The 27,224-nt window shown below is 35.6% G+C and overlaps 3 pseudogenes; all 3 read left to right on the top strand.

The window, feature by feature from the left end:
• Positions 1–303: 303 nt before the first annotated feature.
• LOC122327221 lies at positions 304–2,765 on the top strand (annotated as a pseudogene).
• A 3,167-nt stretch (positions 2,766–5,932) lies between these two features.
• LOC122327222 lies at positions 5,933–13,833 on the top strand (annotated as a pseudogene).
• Positions 13,645–23,954, top strand: LOC122327863 (annotated as a pseudogene).
• Positions 23,955–27,224: the final 3,270 nt, after the last annotated feature.

Genomic DNA, 27,224 nt, shown 5'->3' on the forward strand with positions numbered 1-27,224 from the left:
CTATTTTTGTGGAGAAATGGGTCATTACTAAGTGTATGTGCATGCTTCTGTTGTTTATCTGAAGAGGAGAATCAGCCACTCCATTACAAATAATGAAATCAAACGCATCTCATGAGCAGAAGAGGAAACAAAGGAGAGAAATCAAGGTGCTTTTATTAGTGAGATGATTCTGTCAGGTTTTTTAGTTGCTATTATTTTTTTATTTGAACTGTACAACATTGTAAACAGCCTATTTTAACTTAGCCTACAGTTTTTTCTCAGCGAGCAATCATAGCACCAAATGTTCAGTCAGTAAATGTCATAATGGGGGTTTGTTACATCACTTCCTTGAGGGTAATTTCCTCACAGGTGTTCCTTTATGGTAGCTGATTAGACTGTAGTTATAAACACTAAAGTAACTTCTCTACTTTTTTTGATCCCGGTGTAGTTTTAGTAAATGTGTGACTCTCAGTTCTGTTCGCTTTCACTAAAGCAGGAGTACATTATTGTAATACAGTAGTTATACAGATATTTTCTGGTTTCAACATAAAGCAAACTCTCAGATACACCCAGAATCAGTTTTTCGAAGACAATACGTAACAAACTTTGATTGTTCAGATACAATACATTCCACTGAACACGATCCCCTGCAAAGGCTATTGAGCCATGTAAAATGTAGTTAAGTAATTTTTCCTTTCTTGGTTTCCCCTGTTTGAAGGTCTCTAATGTTGAAGTGATGATACTTTTGCTTTCATTTAGGGTACGTGGAGAAAGCGGAAAGACGACGTTTATGAAGCAGATGAAGATCATTAATGGAAGCGGATACTCGGAAAATGAGAGATGTAGTTACATCTAAACTGGTTTTTCAGAACATCTTCCCAATCTATGTGCAATGACAGATGCCATGAAAACGCTTAAGATTCCCTTTACTCCAACCCATACAGAACGCAGGTGACTCTAGAGACCAAAATGTGTTTTGGGAGCCCATTTTGTGATCATTTTATATCGACGATTGTGTTAGCTTTATTATGGGATAAATACTTCAAATATATATAAGAACAGGAAATTGTATTTATTTTTTACATGCATAACAATAAGTTTAAAAATCTATATAATTTTTTGTATACGCACCAGATTGGATCTGAAGTTGTAATGTATTGTTTAGTCTCATTGAGTCTGCAATATCCATAGATTTATGCCCAGTGGTTCCAGGATCTGGATATACATCAGATAACACAGCTTCAGAGAAGTTATGTAGAGCTATTCATCATCTATGGGCAGACAAAGGCTTAAAGATTTGTGCCAGTCATGCAAGAGGGGACACGTCTAGTTAGACTCTACCAAATAGTAAGTGTGTTTACCAGTTTCTGCTCTTTTCCTGACTACCTGCATCTTGTCTTCTTTTCCTCAATGTTATGCAAACAAATGCGGAGATAAGGTTCGGTACATGGATTTTCAATCAAAGCGTATAAATGGGATGTCTTCTTTTTCTAAAGCTTTATTGATCATTTGGACCAAGATCGCAACTCAAGACTACATCCTCACGCTCTGTAAGATGTTCTCTTCTGCTGTCCGCCCTCACTCTACCCCGGCATCACAGACCATTGCTTTTCTTTGGAGAAGATAACTTCTCAGGTACAGCAAATGAGCAATCACGCCCTTAAAGGGATAGCTCCTCAAAAATGAAAAAATTCTGCCACACTACCACACCCTCAAGTTGTTCCAAACTCCATAAGAACTTCATTCACTCTTCTAAACACAAATGAAGACTTCTTTTTATGAAACTCAAGAAACAGAAATAGCATCTATCATCTTCAAGAGTGGTGTCTTTAATATTCTCAGATGATCTTTTTATTCTTTTTCAGAAAGGTGTGGAAAGGTTAGTTCATTTTTAAAAGAATTATCTCTTTAACTAATGATAGTGATCATATACTGGAAATACAAACAGCTGTTACTCTCATTGACATTCTGTGCATTGACAATCGACAAGACTAAATGTTCAATGTAAATTAAGGTGATGCGCACTACCTGATTTAAAGGAAAACCCAATAGAAAAGTGATTTGTGATAACTGAACTTGATTTCCTGGTCCGCTCTGTCTTTCAGGATTGTAGACGCTGAGGTCAGAGAGGACAGAGAAGGAAATGGATTCATTGCTTTGAAAATGTGGGATGTCGCCATATTTCTGGCTCTCAGCTTGTGCACGCACCAACTTCTGGAGGAGAATAAACAAAGATGTACGCTTTTTCCTCGCCTCTCATACGCTTCAGTCCTTCCTGTTTAATGATTAATCGTACTTTTGCTCTTCTTGCCTCCAGAACTGTGATGGAAGAGAGTTTGTCGCTGTTCTACACGACTATCCACTCACATGGTTTGTCAACTCCTCCATCATCCTCCCAAACAAAACGGACATCCTGGCTGAGAAGATTCAGTTCTCTGACCTAAAACGTGACTTTCTTCTCAATTTAACGGTATATTGGTGCACATTCAGTCAAGTGTAAAGCAGAATTATGTGTGTGACCTCCGTGTTTGACTCCGCTGGCATTTCTTTCTATGATTTCACGCCGCTTTCAGGAAAAACGCTGGATATTCAAGACGCCATGAAGTCTATAGAACAATTATATATACAAAAAGCAGTTTGTAATGAGACAAAAAGAGAAAAAGTTCACTGCTACTTCACTCGCGCTCTACAAACACCAAAAAGATCCAGACAGTCTTCACTGATATTAAAGATACGGTCCTCATCGATGTCTTAGAAAACTGGGGGATGCTTTAATGAGACGCAACTTCACGGCACTCCAGCATCAGACTGTATTTATCCCAATGCCAATCCATGAAACATTCATATTTTAATGGAGACACGCTGCATACTCTTCAGACACAAACACCTTTATTAACAGAAGCAGTTGGATAAGAAACTAAGAAATGAGTAGGCAGGCTTCAGCCAAAGAAAGGTGCTACATTGATCAAATCTTTGTCTTAAGAATAATCCATGGAGTAGCAAAAGACAACTCTACATTAACTTTTCAAAAACATATCATCAGCATCCACAGGACAGCCTTGGAGTATATTTCAGAATATTTCACGGCATATCTCAAGAGCTAACTCGGCTTATCCAAAACTACTACACTAACGTAAGTGAAATTTGGTTTTGATATTGGCATTACTTTAACCTCGCTATCACTCAAACTGGATGAGAAGAAGCTAGAGATAGATTGACAAACCATCAGGTGTAAAGCAGCCCTTTCATCCCTCCCAAAACTGCCCTCTATTGGACCCCCTGATAGAAAGCGCAAGAAAGGAAGGCTAAGGAATACCTGAAGTATGAACTGTAGAAGGTGAACTGAAGGGCATGAAGCAGTCCTCAGGCACTGTGAAGAAGCATGGTGCAGGACAGGCAGATTCCTTGTTGCGGCCTCTACATGCCAGCCGGTTTATTGCAATTTAAATGTGCTTTAGTTACAAGATAGCCTGGGATTACACAAGATTTGTATATTTAAAGACATCCAGTCTCGAAAAGGAGCATAGCTTTCTTTTGCCAAAAAAAAGGACAAAAAGGACACCTTAGCTGAGAAGATTCAGTTCTCAGATTTTGTATACAAAACGCACAAAAAAAGCTTTATATGTGTGATCTTTGTTTGTTATATCTTGATCCAATTCTTTCCTTTTTACTTTCTTTTGTGGTTTGGCGCCACTCTTCAGGAAAACATTAAGACATTTATGATGCCTTGCAGTTCATTGAAAAGTAGTGAGATTATATTTGGCAGTCGATCAACCCTGTTTGTTTACTGGACTGTTCTTGTGTTTTGCCTTTGCCATACCTGTTTGCTGGTGTTTCGAATTCTCTGCCTGCATTTTTGATCACGTCTTTCTAGTAAAGTGTGCAAATGGATCCGCACGCCTTGTTCCTGCCGACTACATAGGCCATGATAATGTTATGTAATTTATATTATATATTATATATTTCTAAGACGAGACTTCAATGTAAAATGCCAACCGCCACAATTGCTTATGAAATGTGGAATTACCCTTGGAAACCTTACTGCATTGTTACTTATAACAACTGCAGAAATGAATTGTTTGTGAAAAGTTTTGGACTATAATGTTCATCGGTTGCAGAGCGCCTGCACTGTAGAAGAACCACAGTCGCTTCTACTAAGCACATGATGCAACTGATTTCCTTATTACAACACGATTTCTGCAATCTCACAAAATACTTTCTCATCATACAGTAACAAACACAGTGGTAATTAAGAGACTTGTTGAGCAGTGCAAACTGTGACACTGATTATAAAATGGGAGTTTGTGTGAAAATTCAAAAAATCAAATAACTAATAGACCTCCAAGTGAGAAAATCATTATTTGTGGTAAACTTGGCAATACTTGGGTTGGGGTGAAAACCAGATGTTAATCAGTATATTGTATCCGCGCAGTTGATCCTAAATGGTACAGCAGTCTAATTTACTTCCTGTATGTTATTAATGTTAAACACTTCATTGCACTTGACTGATTCACTTCTGATCTTTAATAAGAATCAGTTCATCTTTTGGTTGATACTATGCAGTATATTTATACAATTATTTATACATCATTCAATATCTGTAATATTCTTACTACATGTTAAAATAAACAGTTTATATTTACTAAAACATAAAATAAACATTAATGAACCTCAGAATGTATGTTATTTCAACCATGAAAATAAGTCAATACACATCATTTTTCAAAGTTTAAGACCACAGACATCAATCTACTCCTTCCGATTTCTTGGTTTGGACAAATGGTGGATGCTGCATTATAATTGGTCAGAACATTTGTCAATCAAACTCCTCAAGTAAATGGTAAAATTCCAGGTCTATAGCAAAAAGTCTGTACAGTATAAAAGTATAAATTATGTTTACTGTAGATAACCCATGATTTGAAAAACTTATTTTATAAAAACCTATATAAAATGAAAATGTAAAAAAATTGTAAATGTAAAAACACTCAATTCCACAACAACCATCTTTCCAATCTATGCACAAATATTTCCTCCTCATCCTGAAAGTGAAATGAACATTATCAGTTTATCATTGTGGAATTTGACTATACTGGTACAATACAGTAAAAATTATTACAACCAACAGTAAATCATTGTTTTGGCCAAAATAACTCAAAATGTAATATATTTCGGCAGTGGCACTTTAACTGCTTGTAAATGTGACAAAAGTCCTACCAATATCCTTTGTTAGATAACTAGCTATGATCTAATAAATCAACAACACACTATGAAAAGAGATATTCTTAATAAAAAAATTGTGTTGGTCACTTTAAATAGTTACTAAGCTTTTATGAATAATGTCATGGTTCATTCTTCTGACTTCCCATTGGTTATCTTCTGCTCATAACATACCTTGCATATTACACTGTAAAAGCAGACTTTCAGGAAATGCAAGTAGTTTGTCTGTAGTGAACTAATGTGACTAAATTGACAAAGCTCTGTTTGGGAAAACCTCGCTGTGGTACAGCCATTGTTTGTTTTGGAGAGAGATGGATTACCATTTCATCACGTAGGTTTTACACAATTAAAGGTGAGTGTTTCTCTTGTCATTTTTACTAAGTTCCTGTGGTTGCGTATTACAGTGAAACACAGTACAGTAAAAAGTGTATTTTTTGTCCATAGAAGAACTTTAACAAGATAGCACGGATATTGTTCAGTAGCATATGTGTTGACTGTATATACTGGTTAGGTATGAGCTGGGATGAGTTTAAAGAGGTCCTTTGTTTGGTTTGCTGGTCGGACCAGCACCAAGGACCAGCTAAGGACCAGCTTAAACCACCAAAGAACCAGCATAAAACAAGCAAAAGACTAGCTTTAAACCAGGTCAAAACATATTACGTGGCCATTTGAATAATATTATAATAATATTAACCAGTTGTTTATGTTTTCGTAGTTACTTCATTTTTGTGGAGAAATGGGTCATTACTATGTATGTGCATGCTTCTGTTGCTTGTCTGAAGAGGAGAGAATCGCCATCGACATAAATAATGAAATCAAACGATTCTTGCGGAGCAGAAGAGTGAAACAAAGGAGAGAAATCAAGGTGCTTTATTAGGTGAGATGATTCTGTTTGTGGTTTTTTATTATTATTATATTTTTATTTGAACTGTATTAACATTGTAAACAGCCTATTTTAACTTAGCTCACAGTTTTTTTCTAAAGTGAAAGTAATAGCACCTAAATGTTCTGTCAGTAAATGTCATAATGGGTTTGTTAGCATCATCTCTGAGGGTAATTTCACAGGTGTTCCTATAAGAGCTGATTAGACTGTAGTTATAAACACTCAGAGTAACTTTCACTTTTTTGATCCCGGTGTAGTTTTAGTGAATGTGTGACTTCAGTTCCTGTTCCTGCTCACTAAAGCAGGAGTAACATTATTGTAATACAGTACATACAGATATTTTCTGGTTTCAACATAAAACAAACTCTCAGATACACCCAGATACACCTGAGCTTTTCGAAAGACAATACGCAATTAAAACTTTGATTGTTCAGATACAATACATTCCACTGAACATGATCTCAAAAGGCTATTGGAGCCATGTAAAATGTAGTTAAGTAATTTTCTTCTCTTCTCGGTTTCCTGTTTGAAGGTCTCTAATGTTGAAGCATGATACTTTTTGCTTTCATTTAGGTAATGGAGAAAGTGGAAAGACGACGTTTATGAAGCAGATGAAGATCATTAATGGAAGCGGATACTGAAAATGAGAGATGTAGCTACACTAAACTGGTTTTTCAGAACATCTTCCAATCTATGTGTGCAAATGACAGATGCCATGAAAACGCTTAAGATTCTTCTACCCAACCCACAGAATCCAGGTGACGAGAGACCAAAATGGGTTTTAGAGCCCATTTTAGATCATTTTATATCGACGCATTGTATTAGCTTTATTATGGATAAATATCAAAATATACAGCGGGAAATAAGTATTTGACACATCAGCATTTTATCAGTAAGGGGATTTCTATGGACTATTGACACAAAATTTCCACCAGTTGTAGCCAACAAGCTAAGTAATGAATTCACATAAAGAAATCCAGAGCATTTAATTATATAAGTTGAGTAATAATAAATAAAGTGGAATGACACAGGAATAAGTATTGAACGCATGAAGATAATAAGGTGCAAAATGGCATAGAAAGCCAGGAGATCACCTGAACTGGCCAGTATTGATAGAGAAACCCTGCCTCTATCAGTACTAATTGATATCGGCTGCTTTATGATGGCCTATAAAGGCTTCTCATTATCCAGGAGGCAGACAGGAAAGACTTCATGATGGGCAAAATCAAAGAACTCTCAAGATCTTCACAATCTTATCATTGAAAAGCATTTTGATGGGAATGGTTATAGGTGCATTTCCAGAATGCTGAATGTTCCTGTGAGCACTGTGGGGCTATAATCCGGAAATGGAAAGAGTACAAGTTTACCATAAACCGGCCACGATCAGGTGCTGCCACCGTAAGATCCCTGTCCGAGGAGTCCAAAGAATAATCAGGAGAGTTCTCAAGAGCAAAGAACCACTCGAAGCAGAACTTCAGGAAGACCTTGCATCAGCAGGTACTGTTGTTTCAAAGAAAACTATAAGCAATGCACTAAACCGCCATGGCATCCATGCACGCCACCACGCTATAAGACTCCATTGCTGAATAAAAAGCATGTTGGGCTCTGGTTAAAGTTTGCAAAAGAGCATTTAGAGAAGCCTGTGGATTATTGGGAGACTAAAGTATGGTCAGATGAAAGCAAAATTGAACTTTTTGGCAGTCATTCTACATACACCATGTTTGGAGAAGAAATGGCACTGCCCACCACCCAAGAACACCATACCAACATGCTGCCATCTACCAGAAAGCTGAAAATGAAAAGGGTGGACATTTCAGCAAGACAATGACCCCAAACACAAGGCCAAGGAAACAAATGAAGTGGTTTCAAAGAAAGAAAATCAAGTTGCTTGAATGGCCCAGTCAATCACCTGACCTAAATACCATAGAAAATCTATGGAGAGAACTGAAGATCAAAGATCATAAAAGAGGTCCAAGAAACCTTAAAGATTTAAAGACCATTTGTGTGGAAGAATGGGCAAGAATCACTCCTGAGCAATGCAGACGACTGGTCTCTCCATACAAGAGGCGTCTAGAAGCTGTAATCACCAACAAAGGCTTTTCTACAAAGTATTAAATAATGTGTGTTCAATACTTATTCCCTGTGTCATTTCACTTTATTTATTATTGCTCAACTTATATAATTAAATGCTCTGATTTCTTTATCTGAATTCATTACTTGGCTTGTTGGCTACATCTGGTGGAAATTTTGTGTCAATAGTCCACTTAGAAATCCCCTTACTGATAAAATGCTGATGTGTCAAATACTTATTTCCCCCGCTGTATATAAGAACAGGAATTGTATTTATTTTTTACATGCATACTAACAGCTGAAAAATCCATATAATTTTTATATACGCACCAGATTGGATCTTAAGCTGTAATGTATTGTCAGTCTCATTGAGTCTGCAATATCCATAGATTTATGCCCAGTGGTTCCAGGATCTGGATATACATCAGATAACACAGCTTCAGAGAAGTTATGTAGAGGCTATTCATCATCTATGGGCAGACAAAGGCTTAAAGATTTGTTACAGTCGATTTAGGAGTATCAACTGTTAGACTCCACTAAATAGTAAGTGTGTTTAACAGTTTCTGCCTTTTTCCTGACTACCTGCATCTTTGTCTCTTTTCTCAATGTTATGCAAATAAATGCGGAGATAAGGTTTGGCACGTGGATTTTCAATCAAAGTGTATAAATGATGTCTTTTTCAAAGCTTTATTGATCATTTGGACGTGATCGCAACTCAAGACTACATCCCTACGCCTCAAGATGTTCTTCATGTCCGATTCCTACCACCGCATCACAGACCATTGCTTTTCTTTGGAGAAGATAACTCTCAGGTACAGCAATGAGCAATCACGCCTCCTTAAAGGGATAGTTCCTCAAAAATGAAAATCTGTCATTAATTACTCACCCTCAAGTTGTTCCAAACTCCATAAGAACTTCATTCATCTTCGAAACACAAATGAAGACTTTTTTTATGAAACCAAGAAACAGAAATACATCTATCATCTTCAAGAGTATGTTTTAATATTCTTTAGATGATCTTTTATTCTTTCTGAGAAAGGTGTGGAAAGGTTAGTTCATTTTTAAAAGAATTATCTCTTTAACTAATGATAGCATCATATACTGAAATACAAACAGCGTTACTCTATTGACATTCTGTGCATTGTCAACTGACAAGACCAAATGTTCAAGTAAATCAAGGTGAGCCACTACCTGATTTAAAGGAAAACCCAATAGAAAAGTGGACGAGATAACTGAACTTGATTTCTGGTCCGTCTGTCTTTTCAGGATTGTAGACGCCGGAGGTCAGAGAGGACAGAGAAGGAAATGGATTCATTGCTTTGAAAATGTGATGTCGCTCATATTTCTGGCTCCCCTCAGCGAAAGTACGACCAACTTCTGGAGGAGAATAACAAAGATGTACGCTTCTTCCCGTCTCCTCATATGTCTACAGTCCTTCCTGTTTAATGATTAATCGGTGTACTTTTGCTCTTCTTGCCTCCAGAACTGTATGGAAGAGAGCTTGTCGCTGTTCTACACGCTACCATCCACTCAACATGGTTTGTCAACTCCTCCATCATCCTCTTCCTAAACAAAACGGACATCCTGGCTGAGAAGATTCAGTTCTCTGACCTAAAAACGTACTTTCCTCAATTTAACGGTATATCGGTGCACATTCAGTCAAGTGTAAAGCAGAATTATGTGTGTGACCTCCGTGTTTGACTCGTCTCATTTCCTTTCCTCTATGATTTGGCGCCGCCTTCAGGAAAACGTCGGGATATTCAAGACGCCATGAAGTTCATAGAACAATTATATATACAAAAAGCAGTTTGTAATGAGACAAAAAAAGAAAAAGTCTACTGCCACTTCACCTGCGCCACAAACACCAAAACATCCGGACAGTCTTCACTGATATTAAAGATACCGCCTCATCAAGGCCTTAGAAGACTGGGGATGTTTTAATGAGACGCAACTTCACGGCACTCAGCATCAGACTCTATTTATCCCAATGCCAATCCATGAAACATTCATATTTTACGGAGACACGTTTGCATACTCTTCAGACAAACAATTTTATTATTATGATTATTTATAACTGAGCACACAAACTGTAATTATGTGTTATAGCTTTCTGCTTCATAATAACTAACCTATATTCACATATTAAAATAAGGATATTTAAATTTATATATATATATATATATATATATATATATATATATATATATATATATATATATATAATGAAAGCTGACTTTACACATTTTTTATACTTAAAAACACGGCTTAGAAAGCTGTTTTGGTAAGGCAGAAAAGCTCTAGCATCAATTTATTTAATGCAGTAAAAATCATTTACAGTGTCACTTTAACATCTCAAAGTAACTGCTAAATGAATCTATAGTCTTATTTTGCTTCAGTTCAACATAAAATTTAGCTGCAACTTTGTCATTGTGAATTTCTCTACCAAGACCGAGAGGGAAGGTAGGTATACCGCAAAAAGAGAACCGTGGTGTTTCACGTAAGGCCCTGAGCCAGACCTGTCGAGTGAAGTGTCATTGTGTGTCAGACAGTTTCTCCATGCAGCGAAATTTCAACCCTTAAAGAGGTATTCACTATATAGTATGAACGTGTGTAATTTGCAAGTACTACATTTGCCATGTTGCCTTGGTCATGGACCCACGGCTTTAGTTGTTTTACTTCACTGCTGCGCACAAATAGTCTCCTGTGGCCTCATGGGATAGCAAAGTGTTCAGAAGCACTCTTCCGAATCTTCGACAGAGGTCATTCAGGTACTTTTGCCTGTTGTTTCATGAATGCTGTATGAATTCAGACATACCAGCCTTTCCATGCTGTTTTCACCTATGTAGGTATTCAGATGCACCCTCCTAATAATATAATGCACTTTTTTTATTGCACTGCCATTTGTAGTGAGTCCAACACCTCACACCGGTGTTCTCAGCACTTGATCACTAGGCTAATTATTACATTATGTGTTTCTAGAATTTGGCCCAAGTGTTGTAAAAATGCTTTTATAGTGCTTTATAATTTACATATTTTGTATTTTCAATACTTTGCACTTTTCAAGAAAGTATTGAAAATACTCAGGATTTCTTTGTAATCAGTCAACATTTATTTAACTGTGCTTCTAGAGATAAAAACCAGTCGTACATGTTTTACAAAACACACATACTCATCTCTGCGCTAATAAAATGTGCGACGCTACCAAAATTTGTAGCCTACTGTTTTGGCGATTTTCCAACCTAGGACAGAACTCACTGTGCGTAATTTTTACAAATTAACGATATTCAATGGCTAGCACTTACAATGAATTCCTACAGTCTTGCTTTTGAATCGGATGTGAATGAAGTCCGCTCCTGAATGGGGTTTTTGAAAGAATCGCTTCATTAAACGTGAGCCTCAGATGCAGTCACTTGTTGCCATCTACTGGCGAACGCGCGATGACTTTATGGAAAGAGCGATTGAAAATCCCTCGCACCGCTAATGCCAAGCCGTTGCTCAGTCAAATATGAGATCTACTTGTTTTATAGACTGTAGCACCAGTTAACACTGGACCAGTCAAAAATGCTAAATGAAATACAATGCCAAGGATTTCCAGGAACACATGGGCCTACACATTCACGTGAACGCCATCTATTCTTTAGGCAGTATGACCCAGTGTCTTCTTGTAACCAAAAAAACATCTCATGACCATTTAAAACTATAACGCAAAAACAGAGGATACATACATTTTCCACTGAAAATAGGTCATGAACAAAAGCAATAAAGAGCCACGGCTGACATAATTTCTTAAATAGAAGCACATGCTTCAATTTAATGCCATTTATAGCTGTTCGACAAATCCCAAATATTTGAATCATTTTAATATCAATGCTAAATAATCCTTGTATGCCTGCATCTTTATTGTATTGCATTTTATGTGAGAGTATGAGCCATGCCAAGAAACAATTTAGCATTTGGAGCTAACTCCACAACAGATGATGATACTCATCCAAAATATATCCTCCTCGCCCTGGAAGTACAAATAAACATCAGTCATATCACCTCTGGACTATTACTGTGGTGACATTACAGCGTATTATATTGAGATGCAACTGAAAGTAACACGTTGATTCTCTGCAGGGCACCAAGATGCCAAATTTACTCTAAAGTTTGTTTTGAGTCTGCTAGCCTTATGTTAACTGAAAGCAATAGCTGTCATTTTCCATCAAGCAGCCTACCTTCCAGGTCACCTCGGTTTTTAAACCAGCTGCCCGCCGCTTTTTTTTTGGAGCGCAAAAAGAGAACACTATTCCAATCTTGCTATTTCAAAATTTCACAATAACTTGTAGTTTATGTGTAATTATTATCATTGGAGTTTATGGCCTAGTTATTGTCAGAACTTGCAAATCTATCGCTTTATTGCACTAATAAGTTGCTCTTGCTTTTATATGAGCAATTATACATCAAGAAAGTGATAATTTAGCATAAACATTTCATATATAATAAAAAGAGAAGGAGAAAGGTGATCTAAATATGCGTGGTTTGGAAACAGATGCAAAACTGACAGGTTTGTGCTTCAGTGATGTTCTTCCTCCAGGTCTTCGAGCCACGTGACAGAAAACTATACACAGGTTTATGGGAGGTGTGTTGATATTACAATTGCAATCCAGTTTGGTTGATTCTCCTAAACGCGCTTAAAATCAAAGTCTTTCTCCGGGACTTTGACTTACTTACCTGGTTCCCATGGCAATCTGTGGACCATAGGCAATCTCAATATCTCACAGCAGCGAAAGGCCTGACAAACCGGTTCTGCCTACGAAGACAAAAAGAGCAACTTCCAGAGCCCAAGAGAGGGGAGGTCAAATACCTGCGCAGCTATTCAAGAAGTTAACACCACTTGTAACTCCTAAAACAGGTTCTCAGCCTGAAACTGGATGTTTTCTTCAATTTGATATTCAAAACTAATAATTGGTTTTGGCTAAGCACTGTAAATCCCATTCACTGTCAATATCAGTTGATTACAAAAGTTATTATATATATATATATATATATATATATATATATATATATATATATATATATATATATATATATATATATATATATATATATATATATAGTCACTTTAGCGCGCATTCCACTTACAAACGACGTCTCAACACATAGCATAGTCTACCTAGACGGCATTTTTGGGAGATACGATGCCAAAAAAAATGCTGACTAGCACACCCCTAGAGGGACGTTCATATCTGGCACGTTTTCCTCGGCACGGTTTTCGGTTTATGCACGCATGCGTCACGCGGAGCTCGCGTCGCGTCAAACTAAAAACTTTTTAAAGCCCACATTGGAGACCGTCGCGCTTAAGACCAGCAGCCCTCAAACACAAGAAGGCGCCCCCTAAGACCGTCTACAGGCGGCTGACTAGATTATGAGACAGCCCATATTCACAGTCACAAGCCGCGTTCAAGAAGGACTTTCCTGAATTGCAGGTAGACCCGTCTGAAGCCGAGGAGGAGGAAAAACCATGTGATGCTTACAGAAGAATTTGGAATTTTTTGGGGGAAGCTCTTGAAGAAGAAGAAGAAGAAGAAGAAAATCAACTTCGAGAGAAAGGAGTCGATTCAAACCCAGTTCGGCCGAGGGAGTATAATGGGTCGTGTTTCGTAAAGGCATTACTGACTCCGTACAGGTGTGTCGACGAATGAAGGTAAGCGATTCATCGCGTTTATGCTACAATCCCCATTTAGGATCGTTTCTGTGTTTATAGGTAGGATAAAAGACCCCGCTCACCTGAGATTCGTATTGGGTTTCTTCTTCTTTTCTTAGGGAAGTCCGAGATTGCGAAATGCGCTCGAAAATAGTTTTCAGCAGGTATCAAAGTTACGTTTTAAATTAAGTTCGGTTTCCCCCGAATAGTCTGCACTATGTGCAGAAACTGAATCTTTATACATTCGAGGGGTAGCTAAATCCTACTTATTGTGGAAGTTCGGTTCATTTCGCGACTCGGTTCCTTCGAACAGTTCGAAAACGATTTTATTTCTGTGTCACAACGCGACGTACTTTCTCATAATATTACAAGCGCGCATCTCAAAAAATAAATAAATAAATAAATAAATAAATAAAAGACGACCTGCGTACTGAAGAACCTCTCGGACCGACACAGGCTGTTTTCGGAGCCGGTTCAATTGATTCATTAAAAGTTTCGACTCAAAACAACTATTGCACTGTTCGCTTTATTGCATTATTCGATGTGCTGGTTATCGTATAGACCTAATTTTACGTCAAATGGGATATGTGTCTCTTAATGCCCCTTTCAGAGGGTTTAAGGGCTGTTTCCGTCCTGTGGAGGAGATGGGGGCCTGCTGGAGATGGTGCTACACGACCTGCACCTGCTGCTTGTCTGAGGATGAGAAGAACGCCATCGTAGTACACAACGAGATCAAAAGAATCCTCGCAGACCAGAAGAAACGAGAACGCAGAGAAATCAAAGTGCTTCTCTTGGGTGAGATGTGTCTACATATTACTGTTTAAACGTTTAGAAACTATTAGATGCGCAAACATGCACCTGAGGAGCTGAGATGTCCTCTCTGAGTCATCTTCAATGTGAAGGGAGTGAGCCATTAGGAAAATAGCCTACTTGTTTATGCATGTTTCTACCAAGGCATTGATAGTCAAATATGCATTTAAATATATATATATATATATATATATATATATATATATATATATATATATATATATATATATATATATATATCAAGCTTCCTCTCTCTCTCTCTATAATTTATTTTTATTTTAGCGTTGTCATAAGATTAATCATGATTAGTCGCATCCACAAAAAAGTTTTTGTGTATAATGTATAATGTGCATATTTACTATGTATATATAAATACACACATGCATGTAAATGTTTAACAAAGGTATTTTACATGTATCTATTGAATATATTTATATATGATATAATTTCTATGAATATAAATATATACATGTATGCAAATACATCTAAATATTTTCAAAATATATTTTGTATGTGTGTCTCTTGATATATATATATATATATATATATATATATATATATATATATATATATATATATATATATACAAGGTACACACACATATATTATGTAAACAAAACCTTTTATTCCGCAGTTTATTATTTGACAGCAGTTATTTAATTGTTTATATTTTAGTTTTTTGAAGCTACATCAAGAAACCAGAATAACAGATTATTGTTGTGGTATGTTAAATCGGGAGAATGAAGCTTGTTTTAACTGCTTGTTAACCTGTCACGTTACCTACCCATTATTGTTATGGCTCCTACGTGGAGATAGTTAGTATGACTAATCGCTTTATCAGCTCTTTCTTGAGGGACACATTCTTGAGAGAACAAGCGATCAGGGCATGCCAGGCATGTTTTTTTTTCCCTGCCCTGTGATAATGGAGAGGGTGAAAACCTGGCCGGGCTGATTCGATCCGATGCGTTTCGTGATCGTCCGCCCAGTCAAATATTTGCCGTCTGAGAAACGGCGAGAGCGCTGATAACCGGTTAACCCTCGTCTGCTTAAATCATTCAATCCCAAACAATACGAGAGAAATAGTTTCACACTTCACGGCCGAGAAAGTCCACCGCGATGGTTAAAGGCATCCGAACACGTCCGACTGCATACCTTCTGACTCCGGCTGTCAGTCTAAACCCGATTAATACATCTCGCTTTGTGGATTCTCTTTTAACAGGACGGATAACATTCCTTCGCGTGAGAAAAAAAAAAAAAAAAACCCAAAAAAACTCAAATGTTATCATCCGAACGTCGCATTCCTTTTCGGTTCTCCATTTTTGTCATTCCGTGACCTGGTTTCAGAAGTAATATTTTGCCTCCTTCTTCTGCTTCGTGCAATATTTCTTTTTATCGTGGATTTCAGGCACCGGAGAAAGCGGAAGACGACTTTCATCAAGCAGATGAGGATTATTCACGGCAAGGGCTTTTCCGAAGAAGACCGGCGTGGCTACACCAAACTGGTTTTCCAGAACATCTTCACTGCCATGAAGGCTCTGACGGTGGCCATGAGCACCCTAAGGATCCCCTACGCCAACCCCCAAAACGAGGTGACCTGCCCGAGAAAAACATTACGCGATCCCTCTATACTTGAAATTAAAAGCACAACCGCCCGCTTATATCACAAGCAATTTGACCGAAAGGCCGATTTCTTAATGATTCGCTTTTGCCTTTTTTCGAACACTTAACGTAAGATGTGTAGCCTTTATTTAAAGCAGCGGCGGTCGCCCTTTTCACATAGAGAGCAGACATATACAAATGTATATTTATATAAACAAGCCTCATTTGCTGCCGTTGATGTCCATAGATATATGGGAAACAGTTTCAGGAGGTGGAGGTCCGTCAGATGGCTCACTTGGACAGAATGTATGTGGAAGCTATCCGCCGACTTTGGGCTGACGATGGTATCAAGGCCTGTTACAGTCGTCGTAGAGAGTACCAGCTTCTGGACTCTACAGAATAGTGAGTATACCTGTCAAAAAATGAACGTGGGTGAGGTGAACAGAAGCATGACGCAAAGCCCGTATCATTTTACAGGGGTTGATTTTACTGTAATTACCAGCTGACTGTACATTAGCATGTTTATTGCATGTAGAACATGATAAATGAACGAATGAATAAATAAATGTGGCCATGAAATATTAATTTGAGAGGCATCAGAATAATGTAAAGTTGAATTGAATTGAATGTATTATTTATTACATTTCTGTTGAGTGTAGTATTTTAAGCATCTTTTTTTTTAATTAGAATAACAAATGATAATATTTATCTAATATATAAACAAATTCATTTGTAATATTATATTATGATAATCATTTATTAAATCTGAAACGATCAGCATTAGTTAGTTATGTAATAAATATATTAATAATATTAACAGCAACATTTCTGAAAACTTCAAGACCTGATTGCAGTTTTTAGTATTAATAAATGAGGCACGAAAATCATAATTACAATAATAATACAAACTATTAATACTAAATTATTAGTAATACCTTCTTACATTACACAAATTAATTAAATTGTTACTTTTTTAATGAAATGTAGTATTGCTATTTATATTTTATTTATTAATTAGAACATAATTAGGTATTTATAGATGTTATCTATTAGATGATTTTGTTAGCTAATTTATTTGTAATATATATATATATATATATGTTCTGTGTATATTTATTATGTGTATATATAAATACAAACACATGTATATTGTGTGTATATATATATTTATATATATATATTTTTTTTATATATATATATATATATATATATATATATATATATATATATATATATATATATATATTTTATATCTTTTTTAATTCTATAAATGTATTTAATTCTAAAAATATATACTGTCTTTGCGTGTATTTATATATACATAAGAAATAAACACAGGACACATACTATATAAACAAAAACTGTGATTAAATTGCAATTAATCTTTTGATGCCACTAATACCTACATTCAATATATAATACTAATATATCCATGCTAACAAGAATTTTAGCAGTATATTTTTTACCAAATGTTTACATATATAATGTTTATGATAAAAACCCCGAGAAGGTTTGTGCAGATCCACATAGCACCATTGGAGGGCAATACAGCTATATCTTTAGACAAGCATAGAGTCCAAACAAGTCAGTATTTCAGTAAACCACTGGACTGCATCAAATATTAATGACCTTTCTTTCTCTTCTCTTCTTTGACAATTGACATGTCTGTTTATTTCAGTCATATATTATTAACACAGTTCCACTTTTCATATTGTTCTAAGCCGAAAATAACGTACGTCTTTGTTTTAATGCAGCTAAAGCTCACCCGGAGCCTCGAATTAAGGCATTATCGTTAAGCACATTTCCTGTGAAGTACATCAGCGTGCTCTTGTTAATCGTTACCTAATCAGTCCTTTACACAGTTCTGCGTGTCCTGCTCACTCTCTCGTCCTGCTTCCCTGATCGTGTTTTCAGTTCTACAAACCCGGCCGTGATAAGAAACACAAACAAACCAGGACGTTTAATTAAACTGCAGTCTAAAGCACAAACAGCAGTAAAGCAAAAGGCAAACATGGTGGCACTTTATCGCACTCGCTTCTGAAATATTTCACCGAAGTATGTATTTTTTTTAGCTATATGACAAATTTGGAGCGCATTGCGGCCCCGGACTTCATCCCGACAGCCCAGGACGTGCTCCGAGTCCGATTCCCCACCACAGGCATCAATGACTACTCCTTCAGTGTGGAGAAAATCACCCTCAGGTACCGTAATGGACGTCTTTTATATAATTCAAACGTTTCATTTTTTGTAAGTAAGTCGATCTTGCTCGCTCTCAGGCCATCCAGGATGTATACGAGTTCGTTTCTTCATCAGAACGGATTTGGACTTGCTCACCAATCGATCCTCTGCAGTGAATGGGTGCCGTCAGAAAGAGAGTCCCAACAGCTGATAAAAATGATCCGCACGACTCCAGTTCAGCAATTAATGTCTTGTGAAGAAAAAAGCTGATTGTTTGAAAGAAACAAATCCATCATTGAGTCAAAATATAACAGTTTACAAGCCAAAACCGTTAAAAACAAACATGTGAGTAACAAATACATATAGTAATACATACAGTATATATATATAAAAAAATATGGATTTTGATGTTAGAGGCCAAAAGTGTTATTATATCTTACGACAAAAATACTATTTGTCTTAATTATAAACATGCATGTTTGATATATATATATATATATATATATATATATATATATATATTATATAAACAGATATTACTTGAAGAAAAACATTTATTTTGAATGCGATTAATCATTTGACAGCACCATTTTAAAGTTAAATCACCTTTATGGGTTTGTTTCTTCAAAACAAGCAGCTTTTCACTTCACAAGATGGACTGGAGTCAGGCGGATTACTTGTGCGTTATTGTGATGTTTTTATCATCTGTTTAGACTCCCATTCACCGCAGAGCATCCGTCGGTGAGCGAGCGGTGCAGTGCTAAATTTCTACATGATGGATGGCCTGAGGGCGAATACATTTTCAGCAAAATGAAATTTTTGGGGTGAACCATTCTTTTAATTTCAGTACCCCTGCAGTTCCCTCGAAACACCCAGGGTCCATGAACCAGAAAAGCGGCGCTCAATAATAAGATTTAATTTCTGCCTGGCAACTACCTAGAAAACCGCAGCAACAGCACAGCAATGTGCTAAAAGCCACTAGGAACACCTTAGCAACTACATATAGCAACAGATAGACAAATTACTATTTTATATTTTATATAGTTATCTGTATATTTTGAGGTAGACTTGTTTTATATATATATATATATATATATATATATATATATATATATATATATATATATATATATACATACACAGCAGGAAGTAGAAGCATGTGATGGTTAGTGTGTAATGTTTTGGTTGAAACAGAAAGTTTTAAGAATAAACATCTCGATCTTACCAGGTTTTTGTTGTGTTTTTTTCTGAAGGATTGTGGATGTGGGAGGCCAGAAGTCCGAGAGGCGGAAATGGATCCATTGCTTTGAGAACGTGACATCGCTCATATTTTTAGCCTCGCTCAGCGAGTACGACCAGGTGCTGGAGGAGAATAACAAGGAGGTGAGTGTCTCCTTCTCCCCGGTCTGTCTGAATCTCTCTTGTCTCAATCGATTGCTTTGATCGGTGTATTTTGGGTCTGGACTCGGATCAGTACCGAGACATATTGTACTGCAACTCAAAGACAAAAAAGAAACAAGCGCATTTCTATTTTGTGCGAAGTCATAAAGCCTGTTTTAAAGGCAATCATTTATTGTGACGTTACGTAATTCGCTGGCTAAAAAAAGCTAACTAAAATAAACTAAAATGTGAATTAAAATGAAAAATAAAATGGCAATATAAAGTCAAACTTATTTACTAAAAATTAATAAAATACTAATTATATTATTATATATTTATAGCAGCTTATTAAGTTAATAAGACAGCCGATGTGATGTCTGTTAATCAAAGAAGGGGAAAAAAAGAAAAATCAATCAATTTTGTAGCTTTTATAGCTTTTAGGATTCATTTCTAACAACTTTATTCTGTAGATTTTACTAGATGAAGGGGAACAGATAAATATGGCATTTATTATAATGGGTTTATGTCAGGATTGTTTACTTAAGGTATTTTTAAAGATTAAATATGAAATATGACATATTGGTACTGGTATCAGCGATACCTTTATACCCAGTTATTAAAAAGATGCTATTAAACAGATATTTAAAATACACTGTATTTATGTTGCTTCTACATTAATTTGAAGATCGAATGTGAAACCATTCCAGTATAAAAGTATATTTAAAAGCGTTTTATTTTTAGGGGATTAATCACGATTAATTTGTTTATATATATATACATACATGCGAAAATCATCTATACATGCTTTTTTGAAATGTATCTAATTTAATAAATTAGATTATCATCATTGGAATAATATTAAATGAGCATGAATTTAATTCACTACAACAAATACAAAACACTTATTTTTCATATTAAAATAAAAAGGAAAAAATCCAATAAATATTTTTCATATTAAGACAGATTTTAATTGTCATGAAAATAATGTCACAATTCAAAAACATCTCAGTGGTCTTACAATGGCTTAATTTTATGAATGCAAAAACGTCTTTTTTTGACATGGAGGTGATTCACGTTTTATTGTTTGACGCTTGTCTGCACCTTCCTGAAATGCTCCTTCCTGTTCTCTTCCCATGCAGCGCTGATAAATTGCGTAATCTCTCGTCGCTCTCATTTAATTAACTTCTGCTTCGAATGCTTGCTCTCTCCGGCTCCAGAACCGCATGAAAGAGAGCTTGTCTCTCTTCTACACCACCATCCACTCGCCGTGGTTTGCTAGCGCCTCCATCATCCTCTTCCTGAACAAGATGGACATCCTGGAGGAAAAGATCAAGACGTCGGACCTGAAAACTTACTTCGGGGTTTGACGGTATGGAAATAAGTATTTGCGCACCAACAGTTCAGTAAATGAGCCCCAAACCTGCCCTGCCTCTTAAATATTATGGGATGAGAATATCAGGTTGTCTAGGAAACGGAATTGACAATGCAGTTGGAACAGGTTGGTCTTCACAGCAGATGGTGTAAGACAGATATTAGTGTCTTAGTGCTGATAGAGAGGCAGTATTCGTGGAAATGGCCCCAGTTTGAACGCTTTAGATCTCTCGCCCTCTACCCCGGTTACCAACGGCAACCAAAAAAATAGCCAATTCTGTGCATTTACAGGCAGAAAAAGAGCGTTAAACAGACTCTCTGATAGGAGCAGCTCCTTCTTTGAGATTTAAAGATAGACAGCCTGTTATGGTTACATTTAAAGAGACAGTACGCCTAAGAAGACCAATTCTACCGTGATATGTTATAAAATGATTCCTCTGATGCAAAGCTGACTTTTTAGGACTTTTTAGTCCTTCATGATCCTTCAGAAATCATTCTGATATTCTGATTTTCTAATGAATGATTTTCAGTATTTCCGGTGCTCAGTTATTAATAATGGTTGGTATTATCAGCGCTGAAAAAGATTTTGCTGTTTAATATTTTTGTGGAAACCATTAAAAACATTTAAAAAAATGTCAAGATTGTTTGGTAAAGGAACAGCATTTTTCAAAGGAACAGCATTTTTTATTTAAATGATAAATATATATTTTTAATTTCATGCGTAGTTAGTGATTTAAAGTATTTAATAGTTTATAAACACGCTACCTCTCTAACCCTTACGAAGGCTACATTTATTTGATTAAAAAACAATACAGTAAAAACAGGAAAATGTTGAATTTTTATAAACTTTCTTAAACTGAAATTAAAATGGAAGCTGCAAAATACAATAAAAGTTAATAAATATGACAAATTTATTTTTTTAATAATTTAATCATATTCTGATGGCAAAACTGAATTTTCATTCTAACCATTTAAAAGTATCAGAGGTATGATTGAAAAAAAAGAATAACTATAATGAAGCAAGCAATACTTTTATATACCTGAGATGCATTACATTGTTTACATTTATAATGTTACAACAGATTTCTATTTTACAAAATGCTGTATTCATCTAAGAATCCTGATCAACATGTATCATTGATGATAATCATTTTACCAAACAAATAAAGGCAGAAGAAATCAAGCTTTTTTGATTAAATAAACCCAGCCATGAGTTGTGTAAACATTCTGCTAAAGATATCCATTTGCGTTTTACGAAACAAAGTCAGTGAGACAGGGTCATTTCTGAGTGAACTGTTCCTTTAATACAACATTAAAGGGACAGTTCAACTAAAAAATGAAAATTAGCCTGTCGTTTACTCACCCTGGAAGCATCCGAGGTGTAGGTGACTCTCTCCTTCCACACGCATCCAGTGAGAGTTACATTAAACAATGTTTTTGATCTTCCAAGCCTTTCAGTGGTCCACAGTGGGCAGCTTTGAACAGTTCAGAAGATGTGAAATTTAGTGAGCGTATTCATCATAAAACGCCGGGAGGAGATCTGGAGCGAATCTTCTGAACTGTTAAAGTCTAACAGCTGTGGACCCACTGAAAGGCTTGGAGGAACAAAACCATTGTTTAACATAGCTCTCACTGGATTCGTCTGAAAGTGGAAAGTCACCTACACCTCGGATGCGAGCAAAAGTCGGGCTAATTTCATTTTTGAGTGAACCATCCCTTTAAACCACCGAAACTGCTCCAAACTTTGACCTCCGAAAGGGTTAAACATTCCTCCTCAAGCAGAAGCTCTTAATAGCCGTTCAAAAGTGTTTGCTTAGACTCTTCCTCTGGCTTGCTTCATTGGTCCCGCCCCTGTAATTTGCATGTGCTCCTCCCACATCAATCGCTCTGACCTTCCGAGCTTGTACTAACTCCTCCCCTCCTCTGTGGTTTGGTGCCACCCTCAGGCAAACGGCGGGACGCGCAAGACGCCATGGACTTCGTTCGCAATATGTATAAACAGAGGGCCGTGAGTGCTGAGACAAAGGAGTGCAAAAACATCTACCCTCACTTCACCTGCGCCACGGACACCAATAACATCCGGAAGGTTTTCAATGACGTGAAAGACACTGTCCTAATCAAGTCTCTGCAGGAATACGGAGTGCTCTGAGGGACGCGTGGCGCTTCTGCAAACCTAATAAACTGAGCGCAATTGATGGCTTGAACCGCCTGTGCTGCCTTACATTTCTTCGTCTTTTGCTCCATCTATTCCTATCCTAGTCTTTTCTCATTTTGGTGGATAAAAACATCAGGTTCTTTACGGTATGACACACTTCCTTCGAACTAGATCATCGCAAGCCGTCTGCTTAAAGAGACCTCACCGCGAAGCAATGAGGAAGCTGTGACGTTCTCAGGAACGCCATATAAGGCTTTTGTGAAAAAACACAACTGATCCGGAGTTTGGTTTCGAGGGGGTGGCAGGAATTTTACGCTATAGCTGCTGGCAAGAATCAGCTGAGAAATACAAAGCAACTTTGGGCTGATCTGTACTGGAGAACGAGCTCAGCGTCCTGCCCAAATATTTGACATTACTGGTTACTCCGAGCACAAGGGTGGAGAGATTTATAGGACCGAGAAGCAATATGAAAGGCTGTTTCTGTCACAGTATGAATGAATAATTGCGAACGATTAATTGCGATTAATTGCATTCGAAATAAAAGTTTTTGTTTATGTAATATACGTGCGTGTACTGTGTAAATCTACTATATAAATACAAACACATGAATGTATATATTTAATAGAAATGTATTATGTTATATATATATATATATATATATATATATATATATATATATATATGCAATATAAATATATAAATTTATATGCATGTGAATATTTTCTAAATTTAAGCTGCATGTGAGTGTATGTATATATACATAAATATTCACAGTATACACACACATATGTAAACAAAAACCTTTATTTGGATGCAATTAATTGCGATTAATCATTTGACGGCACTAATAATCATCGTGAAATAAAAACCTGTGATTCCGAGAAGAAAAGTTTTGAAATTGTATAAAATTGAAATTGTATTGAAACTGTATAAATTTGAAACTTGTGAGAAATCGTAGAGAAATCGCAAACGCTAGGAAGATAATATGGTTAGCTTTTATTTTAAGGTGTCCTTAATCGTACATTTTAGTACTGAGTAATATTAATTAACTACATGTACTTACCGTATGGTTAGGTTCTGTGCATGTAATTATGCATAATTTATTGTTGTTATAATAATAACAAGTACATGTAACGTGTAACAAGGACACCTTAAAATAAAGCGTTAACAAAAAAAAGTAAGAATTGTGAGATTAAAGTAATGAATATATATTTTATATATATATATATATATATATATATATATATATATATATATATTCTGTGGTGGAAATAATAAAAAGAGTTGCAAGATGAAAACTCAGAATTATGAGAAATAAAGTTAGAATGCATTTTTTCTTGGAATTGCAAGTTTATATATATTTATATCACAATAAAGTGAGAAACAGGCTTCCGTCATTTTCTTTCTTTAACATGGAGTCATTTTTTTATTATTATTCAAAACAAGTTACAAAGAAGTAAAAATCTTTAAAGTAAAATGTCACTTTTTGTAAACTGAAATATCTTTAAGTCCTAATTTTTAATTAAGTGGCCTAAACTACTATGTGCTTACATTTAAATGTATAGTTTGTTACAGTGTAATTATTGCGTACGTACATGTTTTTAACATATTATTAATATAATTATATAAACACATAATTATATCAGCACAATTACATTTATAATTACACTGATGACCCATCCTTACACTTTAACCCACCCTTAAACCTACCCAAACCACCCAACCAGTCCCCAACTTTACCCGCTTCCAGCCTCAACAGCAGCAAAAGTGTTTTGCAATACACTATGACCACAATAAGTGCATTGTACATAATAGTTAAGGCCACCTAATATAAAGTGGGAACCATTTTTCTTAACAAACTACATAATTTTAGAGCAAGAAATGCTTTTATTTGCTCAAAATGGACTGTTACCTTCATGTCAAATGAATGAATTTGTTTATATATATATACACAGTATAATGTGTAGACATTTGAAATGTGTGTATATATATATATAGTATAGTATAGTATAGTTCTTCTGCTAGTCTTGATGGTCTGTTTATTGTCTAACAAATGTTATAGTAATAAAGTATCTTTACCATAAAATGTATTATATGTTAATACACAATGCATATATATATATATATATATATATATATATATATATATATATATATATATATATATATATATATATATATATAGTTAATTTATATTATTTTATATAAGCTTTTAAATGGTTTTAAATAGCATTCAGCAAATTTAAATAGCAAATTAAATCCAGTCCATCTGCTGTAATTAAAATTAGACACCTTACACATTTTCTAAAACTAGTCTGTTAGCTATGAATAAGTCATGAAAGATTACTTTAGTAATATGTATTTTGCTTTAATGATATAGTATTTTGCAATATATTTAAAACTGGCTACACACACAGATACAAGGCACTTTCCATGAATAAAGTACAAAAATACAAAAAAACTTTCTCAACAAATGGTTCATTTAATTTTTTTATTCAATTTATGTTCTCTGTAATTGTTGCAGTTGTTGCATTTTCTAAATAGAGTAAAAGTAACTAAATTTACTTGCAATTTAACTTTTGTTATTCTTACCAATAAACATGAAAGGAACGTCAAAATGAGGAAAACCTTTTGAACTAGCTTTTATGTACTGATAAACATAAATTCAGTTTCCCTCAAATCTAACTATTTGCTTGATTATTTCCATTTCACAATGAAACATGTAACATTGCTGAAGTCTAAAGGTCCTTAAATATGTAATTTAACCATAACTTTTGTATCCGTTTTTCGTATTAGCCATCTTTTCCCATAACAAAACGCGCACGGATGTAAAAACGCAGAACCTGGTCCGATTTTTTTTACAACGGACGAACGTTTCAGAGGCATTGTGTAAATATTATCGACACAATATGAGGTTGTATTTATTTTTCAACGCATGAAACATTCTGTGTGCCAAGTCCTTGAGCCTTATGGATGCTGTTAACAATAAAAATTGGTTTACAAATTGAGAAAATGCAACAATATCATCTACCTATATAACGTCACATAAAAATAGTTTATAAGTATCAAATAGTTCTAAAACGAAAAGGTATTTTCGCCTCTAACGCTTTTAATAAACCAAAGTGTACCCTATACATGGAAAGTGCCTTTAATTTTAGCATTGATCAACTGATCAACTTCTCAGGTGAAATTTTAAATATTTTGTTCTTTTTCCCCCTCTTTTTCTATCCTTTGTTTTGTTTACATTCCTGTTTCCTTTTCTTTTTTTATCCAAATGTTTTCCAACTCCACCCTGTTATGACGCCAGGCAAAAAGCAAGACAAGAGCGACGCCATGGACCACATCAGTACCCTGTACCTCGAACAGGCTATAAACCGTGAAAATCGAGTACAGAAGTTTATTTACGAACACTTTACCTGTGCCACGGACACCGACAACATCCGCAAGGTCTTCAGCGACGTCAAGAGAACCGTTTCGCCAAGGAACTGCAGTTATATGGCATGCTTTAAGATGCAGAGCGGCTGTCGGGTTCCTGGAAACACAAAACACTAGTTATGATAACATGATCTTAACTTCACTGACTAATTATTTACACCTGCATTTGAAAATATTTTGTTCCTTTTTTTTTTGTATTTTACACTGAAATTAATTTCTATATTCTACCAAAACAGAATATGACAAAAATAGACAGAATAGTTTGCTGAAATGGACAAAATGTCAGTATGTTCATAGTAAAATTTCATGGACTCTTTGATTAAACTGAAATGAAGAGTCAAGCACTTCATGTGTTTATTCTACATTTGCACAAAATAAAGTACTGAGCACTGTAAAGTCATCCATATAGGTAAAATGAAGATGTTGCATGTTTTTAGGAGGATATAAAAATTCATTTTTAA

The sequence above is a fragment of the Puntigrus tetrazona genome, chromosome 22 (assembly GCF_018831695.1).
Source record: "Puntigrus tetrazona isolate hp1 chromosome 22, ASM1883169v1, whole genome shotgun sequence".
Classification (NCBI taxonomy): Eukaryota; Metazoa; Chordata; class Actinopteri; order Cypriniformes; family Cyprinidae; genus Puntigrus; species Puntigrus tetrazona.